Source organism: Protopterus annectens, chromosome 5.part0 (genome assembly GCF_019279795.1).
Source record: "Protopterus annectens isolate FY-2018-M chromosome 5.part0, PAN1.0, whole genome shotgun sequence".
Taxonomy (NCBI): domain Eukaryota; kingdom Metazoa; phylum Chordata; order Ceratodontiformes; family Protopteridae; genus Protopterus; species Protopterus annectens.
In genome coordinates this window covers 529,911,542-529,938,964 of record NC_056735.1, presented here as the reverse complement: position 1 = coordinate 529,938,964, position 27,423 = coordinate 529,911,542, and positions in this window count along the sequence as shown.

Here is a 27,423-nt window from a genome sequence, read left to right as displayed (position 1 = left end):
AGAAAGAATGGTATAACAATAATAAAAGTGAACTATTATATTGATCCTTGGTAAGATGGAGGGTGGATACTAGAAAACAATAAGGAAAATACAGAAAAGATTTGACTCATTTATTGAAACCAGTGATTTTTGGTGGACTTTATTATTGGACAAACAGCCAGAGAAAAGCAACATGAAATGTAAAAAGATAGAAGAAATAATGTGTAGTATTTAATATTGAATAGACATTGCAATATTTTTTTTGGATTGTAAGAAAAATGAAGATGTTTGTGACTGGAAAATATTTAAAAACATTCTCCAGGAGTTCAATAAAATCTGTGTAGGCTCCATGTAGAGCCTACATGGAATGTATCCATGTACATGTCCATGGTTCCCCTTCAGCAGCACACCATACATATTAATCATGGCGTGCTTCCGAGGGAGATGATATTAACACATTTGTTGAATCCATGTTGGCACTATGGTAGAGGCTGTCCCATGGTTGTGGATTGTGCAGGGAATACCTGGACAGATGTTATGTACAAGATAAGAGTCCCTGTAATGTATCCTGCTAGTGTAGAAATATGTGTGAGTTGTAATAGGTTTTTTTGTTTTACTTTTATTTATTTATTTTATTTTTATCCCCATTTGCACTGAGCGGCACAGAGAGTAACACTGCTGAGCTGCTCTTACACATGCACAGCTGACACCTGCCAGACATCTAAATATAGAAACCGGATGTAATTGATTATAGTTGTCTATGCTTTTTTATTTATTTTTTTTTTTTTTTGTTTGTTTGTTTTTTTTTATGAATGGCCATTTGTGTGTTGCGGCACAGTGCTTAGCAATGCTAACAGGTAGCTAAGTTGTATATGTGAAGTTATAGTGGTTTTCTCCATATTTAAGTAGCTAAATAGGTAGAGTCATTACCTAAAGTGTAGTAGATCCTAGGTTCAAGTCCCCACAGCCATATTTACAAGAATAGAGAGGGGCACACTATACAAGAGAGGCCAGCTAATAACCACAAGAGGATGGTTATTACTTATACTAATAGAAATAGAAGCATTACAGATGTTATTAGGAAGAATTGGAGTATCTTACAGATAGATGATAGACTTAAGGCACTAGTAGGTCCACACCCTAATTTCTGTTATAGGAACACCAAATCTTTGAAGAACATGCTCTGTTATGAAAGACAAGTAGAAAATAAATCACTATTCAATAGGAAAGGTACGTTTTCCTGTCGTAGTTGTAATCAATGCCCTTTTATATCGAGTAAGAATATTTTTAAACATCCGGATACAAATGTAGTCTACAAGTTTGAACACTATGCAGATTGCAGAACACGTAATTTAGTATATCTTGCAGCCTGCCGTAAGTGTAATGGGTTTTATATAGCAAGACAAACAGGACTTTAAGGGAAAGAATAAGAGAACATCTATACGCTATAAACAGAGAGAATGAAACTAACACTCTAGCTAAACATCTATTGTTACATGGTACTACACACACTTTTGAGTTTTCAGTTTTAGAGATGATACATACTACTATGAGGCTAGGGAATATCAGTAATTTTACTGAGAAGGAAGAAAGTAAGTAGATCATTAGGTTGCAAGCTGACACAGGACATGGTCTGAATGACAGGGTTAGCTTGAGGCCCTTTCTATTAGACTGAGCATTGAAACATTGATACCTCTTTGTATCCCACTTTGGTTTTAACTTTTGTTTTTAGATATGAGAAATTAGCAACATGTTTTAATATTTGACTCTTTATGTTATTGAGTTGTATCTTATTTTAATGGTTAATGAATTAATTATGGTAATCAAGGTGTTTTTTTATTGATTGTTAAAGCTATTAGTTGAGTATTTAAATGTTCTGAAGGAATTGTGTTCATTCAAGTCTGAAGAAGCATCCTGTGTAGACGTGAAAGCGCTTACTCCTTTCATTGAATTAAAGTATTTATTTTACTACTTTTGTGACTGGTTGGCTTCGATTGTCGTGGAGTACCTGCACATATACACTTGTTATTACATTGTTTTGGGTATTGCAGGCACTTTACCCTTAGAGAACTCTTTGTGGACAATATTTATTTTTGTAGTAGATCCTAGGTTCAAGTCCCCACAGCCATAACATTTTACATTTAATGCTGTGGAAATGTGTGAGGTGACCTAAAGGGCAGTTTAATTTAAAAACAAAATTGTTACATTTGGAAAAGCTGTACAGTGCTAAGCACTGCTTAAACATGGTCAATGGCTACTCCTGTTTGCCCATTGCTAAGCTTTGCTAAAACATTGTTATGCGAGGTTATGCTAAGCTCAGCTCCACAAAGCAGGTTTGTGAGATGCTAAGCAATGCAGCACATTTTTTAATGTTACAGTATGATGTGTAAGGGTGGGAAAGCAGTCTATATTAAGGCCAATAGGCAGGAATTCTGCAGCATTCATTGGAGTCATACTAACCTGTCAATATGCCTGGTGGTGCTGGTGAGGGAGCATGCTTTCGGGCACAGAGTTGGGGTGTGCAGGAGTCCAGAGTGCTTTTTGGACTCCTGATCTGGAACTATGAACCCCTGGTGTTGCAGAGCAATTACCAGGGCTCAGAATGTAAAGCTAAAGCCTGGGATCAGCTGGCCAGGTATCTTACCAGTGCTACCGGTATCCCCTGCACTGGTGACCAGTGTCATCAGCACTATGATGACCTGAAGCAAAGGAAGAGGAGAACCTTGGACACCTGGGTCCAAGATGCTAGGGCTGGGCATGCCCCCAGATATGTAGGTATGTTTGTTACTACTTTACTAAAATACAAGTTGAAGCCATGCAAAACTGGTTTGCATAATGGTGTGCTTCTCTTCCAGCAGCTGCAACTAACAGGCTCATAACATCCAGTCTCATGCCAGGCACCTGCCCAGGATGAGCTGCGTGTGTGGTATTTCTAATAACTGTAGTGCAATAAACAATAAACAATACCAATAACAATAAGCAATAATGTGTAAAGCAGGATTGTTTGATAACCAATGTGCAAATAACTGCAGTAGGGCAATGTTCACTGCATGTAAACTACTCAAGTACTAACTCCTTTGCCCAACTTTTCATAGAATTTATAAACTCAAACGCCCTGGTTCAACTGGTCAACACCCCCACCAAAGATGACAACATATTGGACCTGGTCATCACCAACATGGGCAACCGGTGTGCCACACCAGAGATCAACTACTCGCTGGTTAGATCTGACCATAAACAAATCACTTTGGATATCCATATTCCTCCCCCACCCCTGGACAAGAAAACCACAGTAAAAAACTTTAAAAAAGCAAACTTCATGTTACTTAAGACTGAGGTGGAAAGTTTCAAAGTCCCTATGCTGAAGGATAACGCTGTCCAAGCTGCAAAATCCTTTACTAATGCATTCTATGGGCAGCTACAAGAATGCATGGATCATGCCATCCCAAGCAAAACCAAGACTCACTCCTCCAAGAAAAGGAAACCAATTTGCTGGACTCCTGCCATAAACAAGTTATACAATAGAAGGAGGAAACTAGTACAGAAAAGAGTAAAATCCCAAGAAGGGAAGACATCCTTGATCAGTATCAGCAAGAAACTACGTTCCTTCATAAAATCATCCAAGGTGAGCTTTGAAAGAAAAATTGCCAAGGACTCCAAAAATAACCACAAGGCATTCTTTAGCTATGTCAAGAATCTAAGTGGCAATGCTCAGATCTGCTCAGAGTTAGTGCAGAATGGCAAAAATACACTGAACTGACCGATATTGCCAACATCCTGGCAGACAGGTTCAGTGCAAACTTCACCCCCTCTCATGTCCAAAAGGGCCCACGACCATACCAGAAAAATGTAGAGTCCCAGAAATCACAAACACTCAGGTTAAAACAGACCTCTCCAAAGCCAAAAACACAGCATCAATGGAACCGGACGATGTCCCAGGCTGCATCCTACATGATCTCAAAGACAAACTAACCCCTCACCTAAACACACTGTTCAAACTCAGCCTCTCCACAGCCTACATACCCATAGAGTGGTGCACAGCAATGGTTATTCTGCTCCACAAAGGTGGAGCCACAACAGACCCCAGGAACTATCGCCCTATAAGCCTGACTAGCTTGGTCAGCAAGACTATGGAGTGCATCATCATGGAATTCATTAACAGAGACATTGGGAACCTCCAAACACTGGACCCTACCCAGTTTGGTTTTGTTAAGGGTAGATCATGCCTCCTAAACCTGGTGGACTTCTTTGAGACAGTTAACAAGGCTATAGATGAGGGAAAGGTGGTACACACAGCCTACCTAGACCTCGCTAAGGCCTTCAACACCATTCCCCATTCTGCTATTATAGACAAGCTCACCAGCCTGAACATAAACCCCTATGACACAAGATGGGTTGCCAACTGGCTCACAGACAGAACCCACATGATGAGAGTTGTGGGAGCTAGGTCCGACTCTAAACTGGTTACAAGTGGCATTCCCCAGGGCTCAGTCATAGGACACCTCCTGTTCAGCATATACTTCTCAGAGGTACAGGCAAGCACAGGAGGACTATGGCTGACCAAGTTCATAGATAACTGCAAACTAGGGGCTATAATTGACTCTTCGGCTGACACAGACTTCCTAAAGGGTCTCACTGAGATGGATACCTGGTGTCAAAATCCTGGCCTCAAGCTAAATGCCAAAAAGTGCATAGTCATCCCCTTTGGAAAAAGCAAAGTACCCACAAACTACCACATAGGTGGTAGTCCCCTAAATACGGAATACATAATAAGGGATCTGGGGACCCAAGTAGATAGTATTCTCACCTTTGATAATCACATGTTAAAGTGGTTAGAAACTCCTTCTATGTGGCCCACCTAATCACAAAAGGGCTCGCATCCAGATCATAAGAGGTCATGGCGCCCCTCTACTCATTACTCATCAGACCCATCATAAAGTACAATGCCCCATTTGGGATGTACCTTACAAGATATCTGAAACAGCTGGAAAGACCACAGATGTACCTCACCAAGAGGATCACTGGCTTCAGACAGATGCCCTATGCAGCTCAACTGAAGAATCTTCAGTTGTACTCGGTTGCATACCATCTGCTCAGAGGTGATCTCTGCCTGACATACAAGGCCATGTCCAACCCAGAATTGATGGACATGCTCCACCTAAAGAAAACCTTATCCCCTCAAGCCACATGCTCTAGGGATCTAAACCTGACCACAACAATAAATAGGATGTGCTGGAGGGATAGATTCATGTCCCAGAGACATCCCATGCTTTGGAACAAGATCCCAGTCTACATTAGGCAGAGCTCCTCGCTAACACTCTTCAAAAGAAACCTTGACGAGTGGACGTGAAACAGAAAGTTTACCTCAGGGATCACTTCAGTGGCTCTGCTGGACAGAGGCACAGAGAACTAATTTAAGGGGGTGGCAAAAGCCAACACATTCTGGCTAGGCTTATAAATGCCTTTGGACAGATAGCCTAGTACCAACCTATGAACCTATAAACCTATGTGTGTTCTAATGTCATTGCAGTCAACTGTAAAGTTGAAATAAAGATTGCAAAAGTAATTACTTGATAAATGTATTGCACAACCCACAGTATGGTTCAGGGCTGTCTTCAAGCCACTTTCAGTCAAATAATGCTCTGTATTCCTCCCACGCCAGGAGCAAAGTATGTGGGTAAAGTAACCCACATTCTGGGCAGATATCATGTGTATACTTCACAGACTGTAAGGAGCAATAACAATAAAGTGTAAAGTATGATTGTGGTTTCATAAATAATGTGTTCAAATAACTGCAGTAGGGATGTATTCATTGCATGTCATTTCTAATGTCAATGCAATCAGTTGTTACATTATGTGCACATGTCCCCTGCAGTCAGAGCTTTTGGGTTCTACTCCCATGCCTGACAACTAACACATGATAGCTGTCTAGTCTACTTAATGTACACAAACATACCTCTCAACTGTCATGATTTTTGTAATGTAATGACAACTGCCCAATCTGTCTGGTCAGTGATTAGCAGATAAATGTTTACCTGGAATGCAATATATTTGCAAATCCATTTACAGAACACATTGGTAGTTATGTATGTGCACATTATGTGAAACAGTTCCATGTAGATATGTACCTGCATTTCATAGTTCTTGGCCCATATTGTCCCATGCTAACAGCTTGAGAGGTATGTGTGTGCTACATCATCTATAGAATAATTTGAGTCACTGTACTCACAACTGATACTGCACATCTGTAGAAGTATGTATTAGTAGTCTTTGTTAATATCATCTGTGGCTTTACTAATGGTATGTTTTTCTCTCTCTCCCCACCCTTTATCTTCTTTAATTTATTATTGTTATTTATTATTATTATTTGATATTAATATAGTCTGTTAAACTAACTGTTATGTTGGCCTTATGGGTTATTTCATACTGGTTTGTTGTTAACATACTTACTGTTATGTTATTTAATGTTGTGTTCCGCATAATATACCTTAATATGTATTTGGCTTAATCAATATTATGTTGCATTATGTTAATACTAACATTGGTTTGGTTATTTCTAACCTTAGCATATTGTTATAACTAATTTACTACAGCTCTACAAGGTAGGCCGGTTCCAGGTGATCCACCTACCTTGGCTCCTCTGGCTGTGGCACCATGCAGCCTGGTGGGGTCCCCTCTGCTGCCACTGCACTACCTGTGGTGTCAGGTAGTTCTGCCTCACAGGCTGGGGCTGGGCCACCCTCTAGGAGTGGTGGTGGAGGAAGTGTTGTCACCCATGACGAACTACTAGAATTGCTGCACAGGATAGTGTTCTGTGGTTTTGGACCCACATGCGCTGGATGGAGGGCATGCTCACCACCCTGGTGGGGCAGTCTCACCCCAGAGTTCAGCCTCCACCACTGCCACCCAAGGGGTAGTGAAGGAGCAGTGCCGACAGTCCCATGGATGGGAGCTTAAGTCATGCTGCTACCTTGTGGAGGCACTTGAGACTGAGATTCCACAACACCCTCCTCATCCAATATGTTCACCCTCTCTTGTGTCACACACCATGTCTGTCTGTTGTCTTGTCTGTCTTAACTGTCTGCAAAAGCTTCCTCATCTTCCCAACTTACCTTCCCCACGTGTACCTATGTCCCTTCCCCAACATTCCACAATCACCTTAAAAAGCAAAAAAAAGGGAACCTGTCCCAAAAGAAAATATTTTCCCATACATAGATCTCCAGTTTGCACACGTATCTACTGGAAATGTAATTTGGTCCAATGGCTTGACAACACAGTTATGTTGTCCGCTCTCTGGAGGTGGCAGTCCAAATTCATCTACAAACTCTGTCAAAGTACACAGTTGTTGCTGTGCAAGAAAAGAATAGCTATGTTTTTTCCAACACCCTTCTTTAACATACCTACCTGCCTTTTACTGTTTCCCCCCTACTTGCACCCCATTTCACCACTGTCCAGCTCCCCATTTTTCTTTTCTTTAAAGATTTTTTGTGCAACACTGCATGATGCAGTGCATTAGCTAAATAGAGCATATTGATTTATGTGTTTTAAATGATAATAAACACCTGTCCTCTATTTTGAACCCAAGACCATCGCACCTGCAGACCGCTGCATTAATCTGCCATGCCACACAGCTGTTAATTAAAACAGACGTTTTAAGCAAGGCATGGTAATTACAAGTTACCATCATTAAGTATGTTTAAGCACAGCTGTGCATCATGCAGCATTGCACAAACATGCTGAAAGAGTAACGGAAAAACTGGGAGTGTAACTTGGAGTCTGGTACAAGACTACAGCACTAGAAAGCTAGACACAGACTAATGGATGTAACTGAGGTCTCTAATATAAGATAAACGGGCACTTTTATCAGCAATATGCACAAGTAAACCTGCTAAAACATTAATGGCAAACTAAATGTTCAACTGGGACTCTTGTGGAGAAATGCATCCCTTTAAAGCCAGGCACATAATAATGGATGTAATGGAGGTATGTCACAGCCTCTATGTGTGCACTTATTCCTTCACAAATATACATGCTGTAACAGTGACTCAGTAGCTCAGTCTGTTAAATGCTTTGTAGACAGTAGGTTTTGCCACAGATGGTCCTGGGTTCAAATCCAGTGGTGTGTAACATTTAAATTACATTATAGTGAAGCCATCAATGAATGATTAAGTCATGCACTCTTTAACTACACAATGCATTTCAAATGCAGTATATGCTTTTCAGTGATGGAAGTCACAGGCCTGCAGATAAGAACACACTTGACATATCCCTATAGCAAGGCTAGAAGTGCATAAAGTGTCATGTCATGCATTAATATGCATTCACAGAAGATTTTAACTTAGGTAATGCAAATGAGGCCCACTAATATAAGAGTGCAACACACAATCTTTCATAATGATATTACAGAGTAGCACTGCTGCACAACTAACATCACATATGGAGGTCCTGCTAGTAACAAAGACTGCCAGCACACATACTCCAAATGACTACCATAATGTAACATATGGCCTGGCAGTTGCCCAAATGGCAATGGTATATTTACCCCCTATTTTGCTCAAGGACACAACAAACATGTTGTCTAGTACTCTGTTAGAGATACCATTGCCTAACATACTTACCTTAAACACAAGCCTTAATTTGCAGTGGAATGGGTACCCTCAGTCTGGCTCTGCCTCTACAACAAGGCTGTCACAGCTCCTACAATGACTCATACAGCTTGTTGTCGTCCAAAGTGTTCACACTCTCTGCCTATGCCTAGTGCCTGCAGCATCAGCTGTAGCCCATAGCACACACATCTGTATGTAAAAGTAGCTGCTATAGATGTACCCTCTGTGATAACATAATATCTTGACCCCAATAATGTCCAGCACAACATATCAGAAAGGGCTTCTAATCTACATGAAGGTCTTATATCTTGTTCAGTGTTTGCATGTCATTGGCTGATTATACTGCAAATCAGTTGTATTGGCTGCCCTTAGCATTTCAAAACCACTGATTGGTTAAGAGCCAATCACCTGGTAATGAGAACTATGTTCAAAAGGCAAACAGCTGGCTAGGGGAACCAGTCTGTATGTGACTTTCTTCACACAGTAAACGCATTGCCAAAAATGTTATATATTTGCACATATCAACAGAGGAGTATTGCACTCCATCAAGTATGTAACCTTTTTCTTTACAACATGATGCATATGTGTGAATATACTTAGGAGGAATGGGGATTGCAGCATTAAGCCTTTCTTAGAACTGTAATGATGACATGTCACTCATCTCCAGATTTGTTACACTTACAGATGGTGTGCACTGCATCAAGGGTGGAATGCTTTTTTGTCAATGTGGAACACTGGTCTCATGGGAATGTCCCTTTATAGTGGTTGTAATAGCACACTGCTATTGGTTTGGCACTGTTGTTTTGGCATATTATCAGGGGGGTTTCTCCTAGGAGACACACTACAATGGACTCCTGTGTTGGGTGTGTGATCATACAGCAGTATCTATCATGACACATATGGGAATAGCTATAGCTAGTATATTAGTTGTATCTGCATACTTGGTATGGTTGCACACTGTGGAATATGACATGTGCGATCAAGCAGTGGATACTGCCAGCCATTTTCTTCTTGTTGTATCTATATATAGTGTACTTTCATGTATGTGATCCTGACATGTGTTCCCATTTTGTTGTCTTTCAAAAAACATGTTTCCCCTTTTACAGATCTGAGAAAGATTTATTCCTGGAAGGCCTCCATCAGCACCATGAACTCCTACTGTCCAGGGGGAGGCAAAACAGGGAACAGGAAGCAGCCTTGTGGGCTGACCTTGTCTGTGATGTTCATGCCATAGGTCACCAGAGCAGGACATATGAGTAGATTCGACACAGTGTGACAGCTATGATAAATGCTGTATGTAGAAGAGCAGCAGATGTGGCCAGTGATCATGGTGTCACCAGTGGAGGGTCTGCAGCGGAACAACCACTCTCAGCCACTGAGGAATTCCTGGTGAACACATGACAGCTCCCAGACATCCATCACACCATATATCATGGATGTGGGTGCCACGGTTTCCATGCCAGAGAAGCATCCAGGTAGGCTTAGTTTGATCAGCATTGGAATACTGTAGCATTTGGTGTGTTAGGGTGTACATACTTTTATGTGGGTGCCAGGTGTTTGTTTTAGGGGGGAGGAGTTTAACTGCAGTTTGAATTTCATGCTCAGATTTTGTCCAACATAACAATTAACAAAGTAACTACTGTAAATGTGAGATAGATGGACATATTACCCTATTATAGTGCAACATGAGGTGGTATTTACATTACCTATCCCTCAACTTTTCACAGGTCATCAGAAATCAAACAAAGCTGTAGTCCTGCTCCTGGTAAGCACAGCACTGTTTTGTTACAGATATAGATTTACTGCAATGTATTGCCAAAAGTGTCATCTCAGGCCAGCTGGCTGGATTGCTGTACTGTTGGAATTATTGCTAACTGCACATATAGTTTCTGACTGTACACACTTTAGAGTCATACCTATGACTTGTAGGTGTGATCACTCTAATAGATGTGACAGTATTGTTAGGATGTTACTGATTGCCATATGTGTCAACTGTGCAGAGTTTTCACAAATGTTAACAGTGTATCTCATTGTTGCTGAGTAAACAGCTTTTATTTACAAGTAACTACAGATGTTCATGGAAAATGTAATGTCCTCATGTCCTACTGTATGAGGTTGGGGGTTAAACAGGTCTGTAATAGTGCCAACAGTGTATACAGCTTTACATATACTGCAACATAGTACTACAAAGCATAATAGTGCAGTTATTAATGTACTGTTTTTCCCTTTCTTATCAAAGGTGATCAGGGGGTTTGGCTCTTCAGACTCTGATGATGATTGTGGCTAAAGTGAGGCACAAGTCGGGGTTTCAGGGCTGAATCTGTCCCGGAGGTTTAAATCCCTCTTCTGCCCTCATTATCACACACACAGTTAGTATGCCTACACATACCCAGTCCCCTGAGGCCACAGATATTGGACAGTCAGAAGGTGGGGACATTGAACAGGAAAATGTGACAACTATGGCTACAGTGAGTGTAGACACTGGCCATAGCCAGAGAGCTGGTGAGCTTCCACACAGGTGGATTGATATGGGGTGCTGGTAGGAAGACTGCAGTCTTTCCACCACCTGTTACAAGTATCTCATTGCGGGTCACTCAGCATATGTTTCGGGCTGTCATGGAGGCACAGGCACATTCTGAAAGAAACTCCAGATGAATGCTCAGGGTTATGAATGCAGCACAGTCTGACATCCTTGACTGCCTCCACTGCATTGCTGATACCCTGGATTGGTTCACTGATGCCATGGAAAGATGGTGGTCTGAGACAGATTGTAGAATATCTGTCTTGGAATGCACCTTGTCTGTGATGGAACATCTGGTTGCAGCTGAGCATTGGACTCATGGATGTAAGTCAACAACTCCATCTGTTGAGGGTCCGCATGGTCATGCACAATCACACTCCCATAGTGGCAGTACTTCCAGCGCTCCAGAGGGGAGTATGATTTCCACACCAAGACATGAAAGGCCATGGGCTCATGGTCCTGGGCATTCCTGTGAAGGACACAGTCCCAGCAGACAGCATTCACCATCAGTTACTAGCACTGCTTCTGATAGGGCATGGAAGAGCCAGTGCAACTCCTGGCAGAGCCAGTTCTCATTTTCGGGGGCAGTAATGGTGAACTGTCAGCTCTTCTATGCACAGTTCAAAGCTGTCCAACATACACACATGTAGAACTAACACTGAGCTTGACTGTGTTCATGCACACACTCACACACCACTGTCAAAATCAGGTCACAAACAGACACACATGGCATATATCAACCAATTGGGTCAGACTAGATCTCCTGCACCCCCACACAACACCTTGTACAAGTGATCATACCTGTTCCACATCCCTGTCATCCTTGTTATCAAAGCAGAGGAATAAAGCTGTGTCTAATGCACAGGCTGACTATATAAATTAATATGTAATTGTGTATTCCCATGTTGCTTTTCCATGCCACTTATACTGGTCACTGACAGATGTTCTATGCTGACATTTGTAATGAGTAAGCCATATTATTTTGTGTACCTAATGGGTATGATGTTGTAATGGTTGTATACTTACACAATGAAAGGTTTTTCATGGACCTGTTTATGGTTCAGTTTCAGGGGTCTGTAGGGGACACCTATGGATACACAATGGCAATAAACACATAGACATCACAGCACAGGATGGAATATGAGCACAGATGAAATATGTCTTCAGCAAGGTACAGCACTATAGGTGCATGGCTCCATAGGTTCATATGTGTATAACAGGCTAACAAGGACAATGGCATCATTCAGCATATTCATGCATCCCTAATCTATGAAAAGGTCTGATACCCTTGATAAGTGTCACCAGGATTTTATGAGCTAACACATTTACATGCTGTGGTGATGGAGATGACCCATCTACATATTTCCTGTGTCCATTACAAACATTTTTCCTACACCAGTGATGATTGTCTTTTTCTGCATCCCATTGTGTAACTTCCACATGATGTGTGTTACAGCAGATGTGTGCTTCACATGCATGGGGAGCCTGTTACATATAGGGTGTAGTGTCTGTGTTACATACCTGTCTCTCCAGCATGTAATATTTATATCACAATGATGGTGTAGGTGTGTGGAACAGGTAATCCATGTGTTAGTCCTGTCTTGGATAAGTGGGAGGTACACATTGGGAACTGACACCTCCCTGTATGGCAGCTATACATATCCCCTTCAAAGCACGTAGGAGACAGACTACACATGAACAGTCTTGACATGATCTACATAGAACATGCAATCTACAATATGTATTGGTTTACCCTGGAACCTGTGTGGCTGCTACAGTTGTAAGATATGCTTGTGTAGTGACATAACAAAGGTGCCATTGCACTCAATGATAGGTGTGATGAGTGTCAAATACAGAATAACAATGACATCTGGGATTTACATGCCTACCTTTCTGTGTAGGTTGTACAAAATGGAATGGATCCTCACACCTTACTGACCAGTGTAAGTCAAAGGCTACATTGCTCTCTGTATCCATAAGTCCATGAGTAATGTCTCAACTGCTCCTAATATGCAATCACCTGCTAATGTAGTCAGTCAGAGGTCACTGGCAGTGGTTGTGACTGCAGAGAAGGGAATGGCTAGAAGGGGTACTCCATTAATGATGTCTGACAGAAGTCCACTGGTGACTGGCATCATTGTAGTGTAGATCTACTCAATGGTATCTTCCCAGATTATGACAATCAGACACTTGACTATCCACCAGCTGACATACCACTCTGTAAATAACCTACACATTTTTCAGCAAGGTCTGCTGGCCAAATATTGTCAAACACCTTGTCAGGCCATGGTAGATGGAGTGAATCATATTCCCCTCATCTATTGCATAGTTTAACACTCAATGAGTCCACCAGTTAGGGTAGGTAGGCATGATCTGCCCTTAAGCAAAACAAACTTTATTTGGTCCCATGTCAGTAGATGTATGACATTATTACTGATCGTATTTATGCTAACTCCTTTCATGGCTTTACATATCAGACAATTAAGAGATCTGGGGACACTGCTTGGCACTGCATACTAGTTGCCCTGTGTGCAACTAAGTATTGCAGTTACTTCCATCATGTACCAAAAAGAGTCATCCAAAGTGTCTGTACAGAGCACAGACAAACAATGGAGAGAAGCAAAATATGTATACCCAATGAAGGTAAGGAGTGAGGTTTTACACAGATTTTCTGCAGTTGGGCACTAATCAAGTGGTGTGTACTGAAAGGACACAATTACCTTGTGAAGAATGTGGAAAGCAGGGGAGTCCCCTGAATTGCTGGTGCCTGGCTACTACTAATGTTGGTCGCACCACAACCACTCTCTCATAGGGTACCATGTTCCAATACTTTTTCCATCATCACACACAAAATGTTACTATGATGCACATAAAGAGAAGCAGGACACAGCCTATTTGTTCATCCACATTGTTGTCCCACATCATGAAAGGCTCTGCAGGCTTCACATACCCTTCTCTCGGTAGATGCCTTGATTAGCAACCAGAGCAATCAGTTGACTTTTGCATGTATTATGTCTTCTGTACCAGGGTTGGTGGTATGTCACTAGGGAACTGACCAGATGGTGATTAGGAGCACAGCTGCAGCATCACAACATAATGTGCATTGTCGAGTGACATAGATGTCCAAGCTTGAATGGTGATCTATTGTAGGCGACAGTTTCACAGCAATTCATGCATCCTGCCCTTCAACAGATTAATGGTGGATATCTGCATAACATGTCTCTGAGGCCAACTGCAGAGGACTGGCCACCTTTGGCCAAAGTGTGTCCACCTGCCACATGTCCTAGGTATGTCACACTGTACAGTTATATACCTGGAACACATGCCTGTGTTCCCACATCATGCCACACAACAAGTTTGCTGTCTGGTTGCTTGACAGACATTGTACGCTTGCAAGGTCAACATGTCTGCAAAGTTGAACAAGTCCTCTGTGCATGCACAGCCATCCACATCTTCACTGCAAGGCGTGCCTATAAATGCTATGTTTCAGGCTGTCATCCTCAAAGGTGTGGCAGGATGACCCTAACATTGCACGACTTGCGCAGAGTCATATTTGTAGGTATGGTATTGAGACCAAGCCTAATAACAGGATTACGGTCAATTCAAGGTCCACATGGCTGGTAAAGCATTGTATGGCACACTGTCATGTGCTATGTTACTTTAAGTGACCTATATAAAGGTGACATGTTGCATTTCACCATCTGTCATGACACTGCCTAATAATGACTGCTGATGAGATGTGGAAAGTGTCCCCACCCCTCTACTCCTATGCCACACAAACACAACGTGTGACAGATGTCACTGTATTTCAAACCTTGAATCCATGGTGACTCAAACAGCAGTCAGTACATATGGCAATGTGCATTTTGCCAACATACACAGCTCACCTCCTGCATAACCCAAACCCACATCACACATACTTGCATGTGTCCAGCTCCTTATCAGACACATTCCCAAATAACAGATACCTCAGAAAATCATACCTCTGGAGAGTGCAGTACACATAATAGTTCATGCACCACTGTCTCATCAGTCAAACAACTGAGGAAAAACACAAAATCAAACCTATTATTCATAGGTGATTACATCATGAGACACATTGCTGTCCATGTCACTAGACCACAAATGGAAAAGGTCACAGTTAGCTGCTGTTTTTAATTTCTCCAAGTCGTTTGGGTTTCTAATACCATGACAGGAATGGATCCCATTCCTAAGTCAAAGTACGATTAAAGTTCATGAAATTAATATTTTCACTCTTTGATGTTAGCCAAAAGTGCTCTTTGCAGCACCCAAAATGTGCCCAGTAAGGACTTCTTCTGCAATTTGTACGGTGTTACATGAATTGGTAAGATATCTAAATACGACTGTAAATTCTTTTTTATAAGTCCAGTTGCTCCTACTACTATTGGAACTGTCTGGGTATCTTTCTTCCACATGGCTCTCCTTTCTGCTTGCAGATCAAGGTATTTTATGACTTTGTGTCTCTCTGTACACAAGACACTGTAGTCACTAGTTCTGGCAATTTCGATGATCAATGCTACTTTTGTGTTCTTTTATTGGACCACTATATCCGGTTTTCTAGCATCCATCTATTGAACTGTTGGTATTGGGTGATCCCATGTGATATAAACTTCATCATTTTCTATGATTCTTTGTGGCTCATGTTTCCATTGTTTTTCAGCCACTTCAATACCATAATGTTTACACAATCTCCAGTGTAACAGTCTCAACACATTATTATACCTTTCAGTATACAGTCCCTCTGCCATTAGTGCATTGCCACCAGCAACAAGGTGTATGACTGTTTCCAATTCAGTTTTACAAAACCTACATATGTCTGTTTCTCCCACATGTTCAATGGACTTTGTAAACCAGCATGTACGTAGCCCATTATCTTGGGCTGCCAATATTAACCTTTCATTTCTTAATGTGAATTCACCTCTCCTTAACCATTCCTGCATTTGTTCTTGATCAACATGTGGCTCTTCCAGACGTTTTCTATACTTGCAACTATATTTATGTTTTTTCCACATTTCTTGCCTTCTCATCTGATCTTTCATCTTATATTCTTTCTTTTGTTTTTTTAGCACATTCAGTTGCTGCCTGGTTTTAATCTACTTCTGGTTTAATTTCAATTCCTGCTTGATTTTGACATGCTTCTGCTAAATTAAGCAGAGATGTCATCTTAGATTTAGTCTCCTCATGTTTCAGAACTTTCATTACATTTGGATCCTGTGAGGTCAGCAGATATGTGTGGAGTCCCACGATTGCAGATCTATACATGTAATCAATTTCAAGGAGGCCCATCCCTCCTTCAGAATGGGGAATATATAATATAGGTATACAAGTAGAGCCAATGTAGTACATCATGTGTTTATCTATATAGGTGGCCACTGCTGCCCCCCATTGTGAAGTCCTCCCTGGTGAGATCTGACCACAGATTAGTCTCATTAAAACTGTCAGACGTACCAAACTCCTTGCAGAAAATACAGAAATATACACTTCAACAAAGCATATGGGATGGTTTACATAGCTTGACTGCACCTCCCTTCTCAGATGGGACAGGCAAGTATGCATAGCTTAACACCCATGCATTATGTAAGCAGCAGTACATCTGCATAGACTCATCTGTACCTGACAGGAGGAACATGAGCTCCTCATGGCACAGCACACTTGTCTGGTGGACAACTGCCATTAGCAGGCTGTACAATAAGAGGTGGACATTGCTGTGTGATAGTTGGGGTGAGGGTGCCCCCCCTGAAACGGAGACATAAACTGTTCAGTTAAAACAAGCACATAGTGCTGTTGTGACATCATGTAGAAACAGTATGTGACAAAATTAGCCTCCCACACAAAGCAGAACCACAGCACACATTGTAGTTACACGTGTAACCTCAAAGGACAGGCCCAGATTGTCAGTGAACTTGTACTTAATGATACTACATATAATGGGTCTTTACTCATAGCTAACCTGTTGTCTCACAGGTTCTCCATCAACTTCACTCCCCTGTATCCATCACATGTACCACATGACTATCCTACAACCTGTCCCATACCTTCCATATCTACACCGCATGTCATAACTGACCTCTCTATGGGGATACACAGCATATATTGGACATGCTAACATCCCAGGCTGTGTCCTACATGGGATACAACAAGAATTACTAACACCATTGGGAGCTCCTTGCAATCATACTGTAACCACTGGCTACATCCCAGCTGACTGGACAATAGCAACTTTTATCCCCTTGCATAAAGGTGGTGTATCCACCAGCCACTGGAACTATAGACCTATTTGTCTGAGTAGCCATATCTGTATGCCTGTAAGGCAAATCATCATGGAGCTGATCAGCAAACCTATATATAGTCTACAAACAGTGCATATTTCTGAAGCAGTCACCAAGGACCTGGGTGAGGGGACTTCAGGGCATACAACCCCATGGACTTAACCAAGCCATGTGAATCTATCCCCCACTTAGGCATCACTGAAAAATGCACCCACCTAGGTATCCATGGTAATATCATTATAGGGGTCAATAAGTGGCTGGACATTGCTGTGTGATAGTTGGGGTGAGGGTGCCCCCCCTGAAATGGAGACATAAACTGTTCAGTTAAAACAAGCACATAGTGCTGTTGTGACATCATGTAGAAACAGTATGTGACAAAATTAGCCTCCCACACAAAGCAGAACCACAGCACACATTGTAGTTACACGTGTAACCTCAAAGGACAGGCCCAGATTGTCGGTGAACTTGTACTTAATGATACTACATATAATGGGTCTTTACTCATAGCTAACCTGTTGTCTCACAGGTTCTCCATCAACTTCACTCCCCTGTATCCATCACATGTACCACATGACTATCCTACAACTTGTCCCATACCTTCCATATCTACACCGCATGTCATAACTGACCTCTCTATGGGGATACACAGCATCTATTGGACATGCTAACATCCCAGGCTGTGTCCTACATGGGATACAACAAGAATTACTAACACCATTGGGAGCTCCTTGCAATCATACTGTAACCACTGGCTACATCCCAGCTGACTGGACAATAGCAACTTTTATCCCCTTGCATAAAGGTGGTGTATCCACCAGCCACTGGAACTATAGACCTATTTGTCTGAGTAGCCATATCTGTATGCCTGTAAGGCAAATCATCATGGAGCTGATCAGCAAACCTATATATAGTCTACAAACAGTGCATATTTCTGAAGCAGTCACCAAGGACCTGGGTGAGGGGACTTCAGGGCATACAACCCCATGGACTTAACCAAGCCATGTGAATCTATCCCCCACTTAGGCATCACTGAAAAATGCACCCACCTAGGTATCCATGGTAATATCATTATAGGGGTCAATAAGTGGCTGGACATTGCTGTGTGATAGTTGGGGTGAGGGTGCCCCCCCTGAAATGGAGACATAAACTGTTCAGTTAAAACAAGCACATAGTGCTGTTGTGACATCATGTAGAAACAGTATGTGACAAAATTAGCCTCCCACACAAAGCAGAACCACAGCACACATTGTAGTTACACGTGTAACCTCAAAGGACAGGCCCAGATTGTCGGTGAACTTGTACTTAATGATACTACATATAATGGGTCTTTACTCATAGCTAACCTGTTGTCTCACAGGTTCTCCATCAACTTCACTCCCTGTATCCATCACATGTACCACATGACTATCCTACAACTTGTCCCATACCTTCCATATCTACACCGCATGTCATAACTGACCTCTCTATGGGGATACACAGCATCTATTGGACATGCTAACATCCCAGGCTGTGTCCTACATGGGATACAACAAGAATTACTAACACCATTGGGAGCTCCTTGCAATCATACTGTAACCACTGGCTACATCCCAGCTGACTGGACAATAGCAACTTTTATCCCCTTGCATAAAGGTGGTGTATCCACCAGCCACTGGAACTATAGACCTATTTGTCTGAGTAGCCATATCTGTATGCCTGTAAGGCAAATCATCATGGAGCTGATCAGCAAACCTATATATAGTCTACAAACAGTGCATATTTCTGAAGCAGTCACCAAGGACCTGGGTGAGGGGACTTCAGGGCATACAACCCCATGGACTTAACCAAGCCATGTGAATCTATCCCCCACTTAGGCATCACTGAAAAATGCACCCACCTAGGTATCCATGGTAATATCATTATAGGGTCAATAAGTGGCTGGACATTGCTGTGTGATAGTTGGGGTGAGGGTGCCCCCCCTGAAATGGAGACATAAACTGTTCAGTTAAAACAAGCACATAGTGCTGTTGTGACATCATGTAGAAACAGTATGTGACAAAATTAGCCTCCCACACAAAGCAGAACCACAGCACACATTGTAGTTACACGTGTAACCTCAAAGGACAGGCCCAGATTGTCGGTGAACTTGTACTTAATGATACTACATATAATGGGTCTTTACTCATAGCTAACCTGTTGTCTCACAGGTTCTCCATCAACTTCACTCCCCTGTATCCATCACATGTACCACATGACTATCCTACAACTTGTCCCATACCTTCCATATCTACACCGCATGTCATAACTGACCTCTCTATGGGGATACACAGCATCTATTGGACATGCTAACATCCCAGGCTGTGTCCTACATGGGATACAACAAGAATTACTAACACCATTGGGAGCTCCTTGCAATCATACTGTAACCACTGGCTACATCCCAGCTGACTGGACAATAGCAACTTTTATCCCTTGCATAAAGGTGGTGTATCCACCAGCCACTGGAACTATAGACCTATTTGTCTGAGTAGCCATATCTGTATGCCTGTAAGGCAAATCATCATGGAGCTGATCAGCAAACCTATATATAGTCTACAAACAGTGCATATTTCTGAAGCAGTCACCAAGGACCTGGGTGAGGGGACTTCAGGGCATACAACCCCATGGACTTAACCAAGCCATGTGAATCTATCCCCCACTTAGGCATCACTGAAAAATGCACCCACCTAGGTATCCATGGTAATATCATTATAGGGGTCAATAAGTGGCTCACCAATGACACACATACTCAGAATAGGGTAATCTGCCTCCAGTAGCTGATCTGTAAGCAACAGTGTTCAACAGGGCTCAGTCCTGGGCCCTCTACTGCTTGGAATCCATTTAACCATGATACAAACAAATACTAAATGTCTGTGGCTGACAACATTGGCTGATGCCTGCAAACTGTGAGCAGTCATAGACTCTGAGTTATGTCAATATCCTACAAGAAGGTATTGATGAACAAGTGTCTGTTGACATACTACAGACCATACACTCCATGCAAATATATATGTAGTATCATTTCCACCAGTAACACCTATGTTCCTGGTAAGTAGCACATCAGTAGCAACATATGATGCACATACTCAGGGGTGATACACCTAGGCACACAGGCCTGGCCACACAGGTTTACATCTAATGTACCTAAGATCACCATGTCTCCCCAGTGGCAGGATGGGAATTATATGTCATACAGAGGGCATAGTTACCTGAAATTGACATACTCATAACCTCCATATACTCTTCCCTCAGCTTGCCAATATTTGAGTGCAATGGTCATTAGTTAATGCACCTTTTTTTCAAACACTACTGGCAATTGTACACAACACAATGTTCCCTCACAAGGGAACTTCACATCTTCAGTATCTGTTCAATGGGGATCATCTGAAATCAGTGTCATTGTAGCCTGTGGCATAGACTACTCAGAGGTGATATCTGCCTTGCATATGGGGCAATGTGTGACCCTTTTTGATTGGAAATGCTGCATATCTGTAGGTGAGTTGGTACATGGACTACTCACTCTAAGGACATTAACCAGGTATGTGACATTAGTAATACATGCCAGTGGGAGAGATCTATCTAGCAGACTTGAACACACCTTTGAAACAGAATCCTTCCTAATGGCAAACAGAGCACCTCAGTGGACCTCATCAGATGCCATCTGTATGATTGACTGGGTGCCCATCATTTCACCACAGGGCTTCTGCCTTGTCTCTAGTGGACAGGGGCAACATGTGCTGATCATGTAAATAAGGTTATAAAGTTGGCCTGGATTGTGGGGGTTGTAGGGCCATTATGCTACTAAAGTCCAAAGATCCTATGATTCCATAAGCTGATGTAAAATACTCTAACAGCCACACACACAAACCTGGGTACATTGAGGATAGCACCACTTCTAATTACTATTTGCAGGACACAGCACAGCACATGCACACTGCATGTTGGCTGCATGTAGATTAGAACACTTACCTATCTAATGGTACACACTACAGATCACAGTACTTGATGCATATGCTACACATCAAGTTTGCTATTATTGACTCTGTAGGACATCTTGTGCTTGATGACATCAGCAGGCCTAGTTGTGGTCAGGCATTTGGAGGCCCACATCACCTGCTACCACCAAAATACTGCAAAACCTTACCTCTTTCTCAATTACAGAGGTGATCCTAGTTATGTCATCTGGAGATACACACACTGAGTGGCCTGGAGTGAGATTAGAACCCCTACCTATCTTCTTTTACACACTACAGAACACAGTACTTATTGCAGCTGCCATGGCTTAAGTCTGACATTGCAATGGCAGCTGATAGTCTTTAGGTAAATTACATCAGCAGGCCTTGTAGAAGAAGGAAGTTTGGAAGCTGGCAGCAACTAACAGGCCAAAAAATGGCAGAACCACTGCAGTTTGATGTTTAATGAGGGATTCTCAGTTGCTTTGTAGGGGGATCCATGCACACACAGAGTGGCATGGAGTAAGATTAGAAACCCTACCTACATAGTCTTAAACACTACAGATCACAGTACTTATCACACACACCACAGCTTAAGTCTGACATTATAATGGCAGCTGCGAGTCTTAAAGTAAATGACATCAGCAGGCCTTGTAGTAGAGGGCAGTTTGGAAGCAATGTACATGGCCAAAAAGGGCAGAACCATTGCAATTTAATAGTCAATGAGGGATTCTCAGTTGCTTTGTAGGAGAACACATGCACAAACACACTGAGTGGCCTCAAGTGAGATTAGACCCCCTACCTATCTAGGCTTACACACTACAGATCACTGTATTTATTGCACATTCCATGGCTGAAGTATAACACTACAATGGCAGCTGGTAGTCTTAAGGTATATGACATCAGCAGGCTTTGTAGAAGAGGGCAGTTTGGAAGCTGGCAGAAACTTACAGGGCCAAAAAGTGCAGAACCATCACAGTTTGATTGTCAATGAGGGATTCTCTGTTGCTTTGCAGGGAATACACCCACAACAACTGAGATTAGAATGCTCACCTATCTTACACACTATAGAACACAGTAATTATCACACTCGCTACGGCTGACGTCTGTTGCATACATGACTGCAGACAAACTACTTGTGGATTACACAAACTTGGCTTGTGTTATACAGCATCTGTGGCCTGCAGAGTGATATTGCTTCATATTATCTGCATCAAGTAGCCTAGCAGTCAGATAATTGCTATTTATCCTAGCTATGTGGCTACAGTTACCAGTTTGATCATATGTGGCTATTTGTATTTGGATGAGCAAGCCTGTGGGCAAGAACAATGTGCCCTGTCCATGCATGCTGAGACAACATTATACATTACAGCATCGGCTCACCTTTTGCTGTATGTGTGGTGACATCCAGCAGGCACAGGGGTTTGTAGATAAGTGCATTATGTACTTTTGAGCCCTTACTTTGGATCCTTTGAGCGACATTATAGATGTGTGATAGTGCAGCTTTACTAACCATTATCAGGGTATGTAGGACAATGCATACATCCATGCACATATTTATGTATATAACAGGGATGTATATATAAATGTAGCTGGTGTGTGTATATGATATATATATATATATATATATATATATATATATATGAGATGAATGTTATATATATATATATATATATATATATATATATATATATATATATATATAAATGTGTGTGTATGTGTGTGTGTGTGTGTGTGTGTGTGTGCGTTTATAGGTATATCTCTATTTATATATACATAGAGATAGATGGGAGAGAGAGATAGTGACAGGTGGATATGTATACATATATGTAGGTATGTATAAACATATCTCTGCATAACAGGTCATTTTGAGCAAGGAGCAACAGAATTTCACTTTGTTTAACTAAGTGTATGACCATGCCCAGAGAGATTGTCAGTACTTATAAACTGACTCCATGCCACACCTACCTTACTCTACTCCGGGATGTTGTGTGTTACATACAATGGCATCTGTCACTGTTTCTGCAGTACTGCACTTTACTCAAATTGTCCACGGCATTCTTCAGCTGTCTGATATAATTAATATGTGACAGAGGTTACTAATGTTACACCACACACAGGTTGACAGTCTGTAAAAAACAAAAAAAAAAAAACAACATAATAATACCTCACATCCAAAAGATGTGGATACTTCCAAATTAGAACCATCAACACCATCACCTATGCTAACTTCCCTAGATCACTGAGCCATACAAGCTGCCAGACAGATAGGAGTCGTTCATCGCACTATCAACATCATAAATATGTATGTTGTTATTCCTGCATTAAGTGAGACCTACAATGTATGATCCATTTCTATGTTACTGCCCTGAGATTGCCTAACCTGCTGATATACCATTGATGATTTACTGTTAAATCAGTTACATGGGAACACTGCTGTGTTGGGGTTAGGGGAACAACACTGCATGTTCTGCTGGGATACACAGTAGTCCAAGTATCATGTAATCCCCCTGTGTAACATCTCCCTTGACTGATGTAGTGAATATTCCATGCATGAGGCCTAGTGAATATTAAAGGATGCATGATAGTGGACTGGGTATATGTAGTCTCATGTGGCTGTTACTTCTCTAGCCAACTATATTTCCTTGCATAAATGTACCAAATCCATACATACAATACTACATCATATTAATCCTTACAAGTACTGTGTAGGTTACATTGCAAATGCAGCAGTTGACAGAACTGTAGTTCAGGTCTAACTCTGTCTGATACAAGCAGTACACAGCCAATACATGGATAGCTACAGATTGTGTGAGTTACCTGGCATCAAGTGTAATATACGTATGTGAGTAGGAGTAAGGTGTTAGTCCCTAGGTCCTTAGGTTGTCAGTGAATGTGCTACGCATTATCTCTTAGGCAAAGCCTAAGGGACATCAGCAGGGGGTTTCTTCTCTGAGTGCTCCAGTGACTGTGGCTGTAGTGACCTAGGCACTGGTGGGTGTATCCCTTCCCTTTGCTGATCCTACTGCAGCTGTTTCCATAGGATCCGATTATGTAGCATATCACATACCGGGAACATATTTGCACATGTGCCTGGAGAGTACTGCAGGGCTCCACCAGATATATCTAGGCACAGGAACCGTGACTTCAAAAGCCCAAACACATGCTCTATGATTTTTCTAGTTTGTGCATGTGCCTCATTATGGAGTTCTTATGTGACTATGTGCATTTCTGATGGGTGTCATTATCCATGGTTCCAGGGCGTAGCCAGCATCCCCCAGTAAATGGTCATGTAGGATGTTCCCCCTAGCAAACATCTGGTACAGCTGTAATGCATGCCACATATAAGAGCTGTGATAACTGCCAAGGCTGACATCACACACATTCAGGATAATCACCTGGGCATTGATCATGACCTGGTAGTTGGTGGAGTGGTACCCCTTGCATTTGATGTAGATTCTACCCTCCTCACCTGGTGGTGCCTTGATATGTACATGAGTGCAATCTATGGTATGCAGTACTTCAGGGTAGTGTGCTACATGGTAGATGTGTTGCATATTGCTGGCCCTCACCTCAGTGGAGAGGGGAAAAGATATGTGTGGCTGGCATGTGGTGGCATGCCATCCAAGAAATGTTGGAGTATTCTAGATTCAGATGCCTGTGAGACCTCCATCATGTCCCCAGTTGGTATTTGAAAAGTACTTGTAGCTAGTATCCTAAAGGCTACACATACCTTTGTTTCCACTGGGATGGGTTCCCCTCTGTTGGCTCTGAATCTGAGTTGAGGGTGGCAGAGCTCTGTGAACTCTTTTAGTATGTTCCTGTCCATCATGTAGTGCTCTGCAGTTTCCAGTTCATGTAGCTCCTGGAAGATTACCCTGGACTTGAACACTCTTCTCCTTCTCTGCCTAGGAATATTGTCAGCACCTCCAGCAACACTAACTTCAGCATCTAGCACATACAGATGTAGCAGACCTGCAGCAGCCTCTAGCAATATCTCAGTTAAAATTCCCAAGTCTGTACTCCAATGGTCTAGAGTATTTGGGGAAAATCAGAATATAGGGTGTATGCCTACATTATACAGCTCTGCTGTAGGTCCAGAATATGTGATTGGCTAACTATGATGCATCACACCTGCCTACATTATAATTAGCATAATTTAATGGCCCTATTTCAATGTATGACACCTCGCACCACACATCATAGCTTATACAAAGGTCAAAATCAATAACTGAATACATCTGGTTGTAAGAACATGCTCAGCCAGGCAGCATGCCATGCAAACACATGCACCTAAGCTTAAAAGCTCTTATAAGTGAGAGAACACACCCTTGTGCAAACATCAAAATGGTCTAAGAGCCTACGCGAAGCAGATATGAGGACATGATTACTCCTTTCTGCTATTCAGTAACTCCACATCATGTGCTTACATATCGGTGCTGACAGCCTGGAAACTACACACTTCATAGCCCTACAACCTTAGCAAAAGCATCAATGCACCATTGTAGGAACCCCACGCAAGGTCCTATAATACATTTCTGTCACATAGTTTAAAATTCTTTTTTTTCCTATTTTTTTCTACTAAGCATGTTTGCACACAGTAGCATGTACAGCAAACATGTCAAGATTATTAGAAAACATATATTAATTTAACAAATTCCCTTAATCTTTCTGACATACAGAATAATAGTTTTCCTCATATGTGTATGTGGTATTACATTTTTCAGGGGATTTATAGCCATATTTCGACAGTTTTACACCCCATTTTGTCTGTCAAGACTCCTGTACTTAGAATTTTTCTGCATACACTATGGACACTGACACAGGGTATGAACAGATGCCTTTCTTATTCTTGGATTGCTCTACCTCCCTGAGTTGCATGAGATTCACCTGCTTATGAGGCAATTTGCATGCCAAGGAATTTTCCGTGTTTGCACGTGAATGCGTACCACTCAGCATCACTTACTGAATCTTAATATGTTTGTGTAAGCATCGTGGTGTGATGTCTACATGAAAAAAAATGTGTAGGCTTTATCGAATTCCCTCACATTGACATGGACATGGTGCTGTATGGGAAAGATAAGGTTGGGAGTGAAAAAAGAAATTAAAAAAATGGATAAAAATGTAATCATTGCTATTTGGTATTTATAGAGAGGAAAATGTGAGGAACTGGTGTATAACAAAAGAAAAGATGAAAAAGAAGTAATATGTAATATAAAGAAATGGTTGCTAAATATATTTAGGAAATGAGTATGTAAAGTATTCGTTAAGATGTATAACATGTGAAATAAATTTGTTATTTGTTATCAGAATGCTTTTGACTGAAGTAGAGAAAAACATATCATCATGGAAAGACTTTCCCCAGGAATTAATAACTCCGCTCTGTGTAGAGCCTACATGGAATGTACCCATGTACATGGCCACAGTTCCTCCTTGGCAGCAGGCTATGCATATTAATCATGGTGCACTGCCGAGGGAGAGCATAGTAATAGGGATATCGAATCCATGTAGGCAGAAGTGTAGAAGCTGGTCAGATGTTATGTGCATGGTGAGGCTCCCTGTAATGTTCCTTGCTACTGTTGAAATGTGCTATGTATTAATAGTTTGTGTACTAAATTTATAAAGTGTTATTTTTTTTTTATTTTTAATTTTTTTCTTAATGTCCGTTTGCACGGTGCAGAATACAGCAAAGCCAAGCATCTCTTACACAAAGACAGCTGACACCTGCCAGACATCTAAACATAGAAACCAGATGTCATTAATTATGATAACTGTTTTTTTTTAATATTTTATTTAATGTCTGTTTGTGTGGCATGGCACGGAGTGGTGCAAAGTCAAGCTATGCTTACATATCGAGAGCAGACACCTGCCAGACATCTAAAAATAGAAACCACATATAATTATTTATTTCTGCTTTTGTTTATGCCCATTTAAGCCCGTTTGCATGGCATGTCATGATTGCTTAGTGTATGCAAAGATATACTACTTTATATACAATCCAAATACCTAAATGGGTAGAGTGACAGTCTAAAGCATCGCAGCTCCTGGGTTCGAGT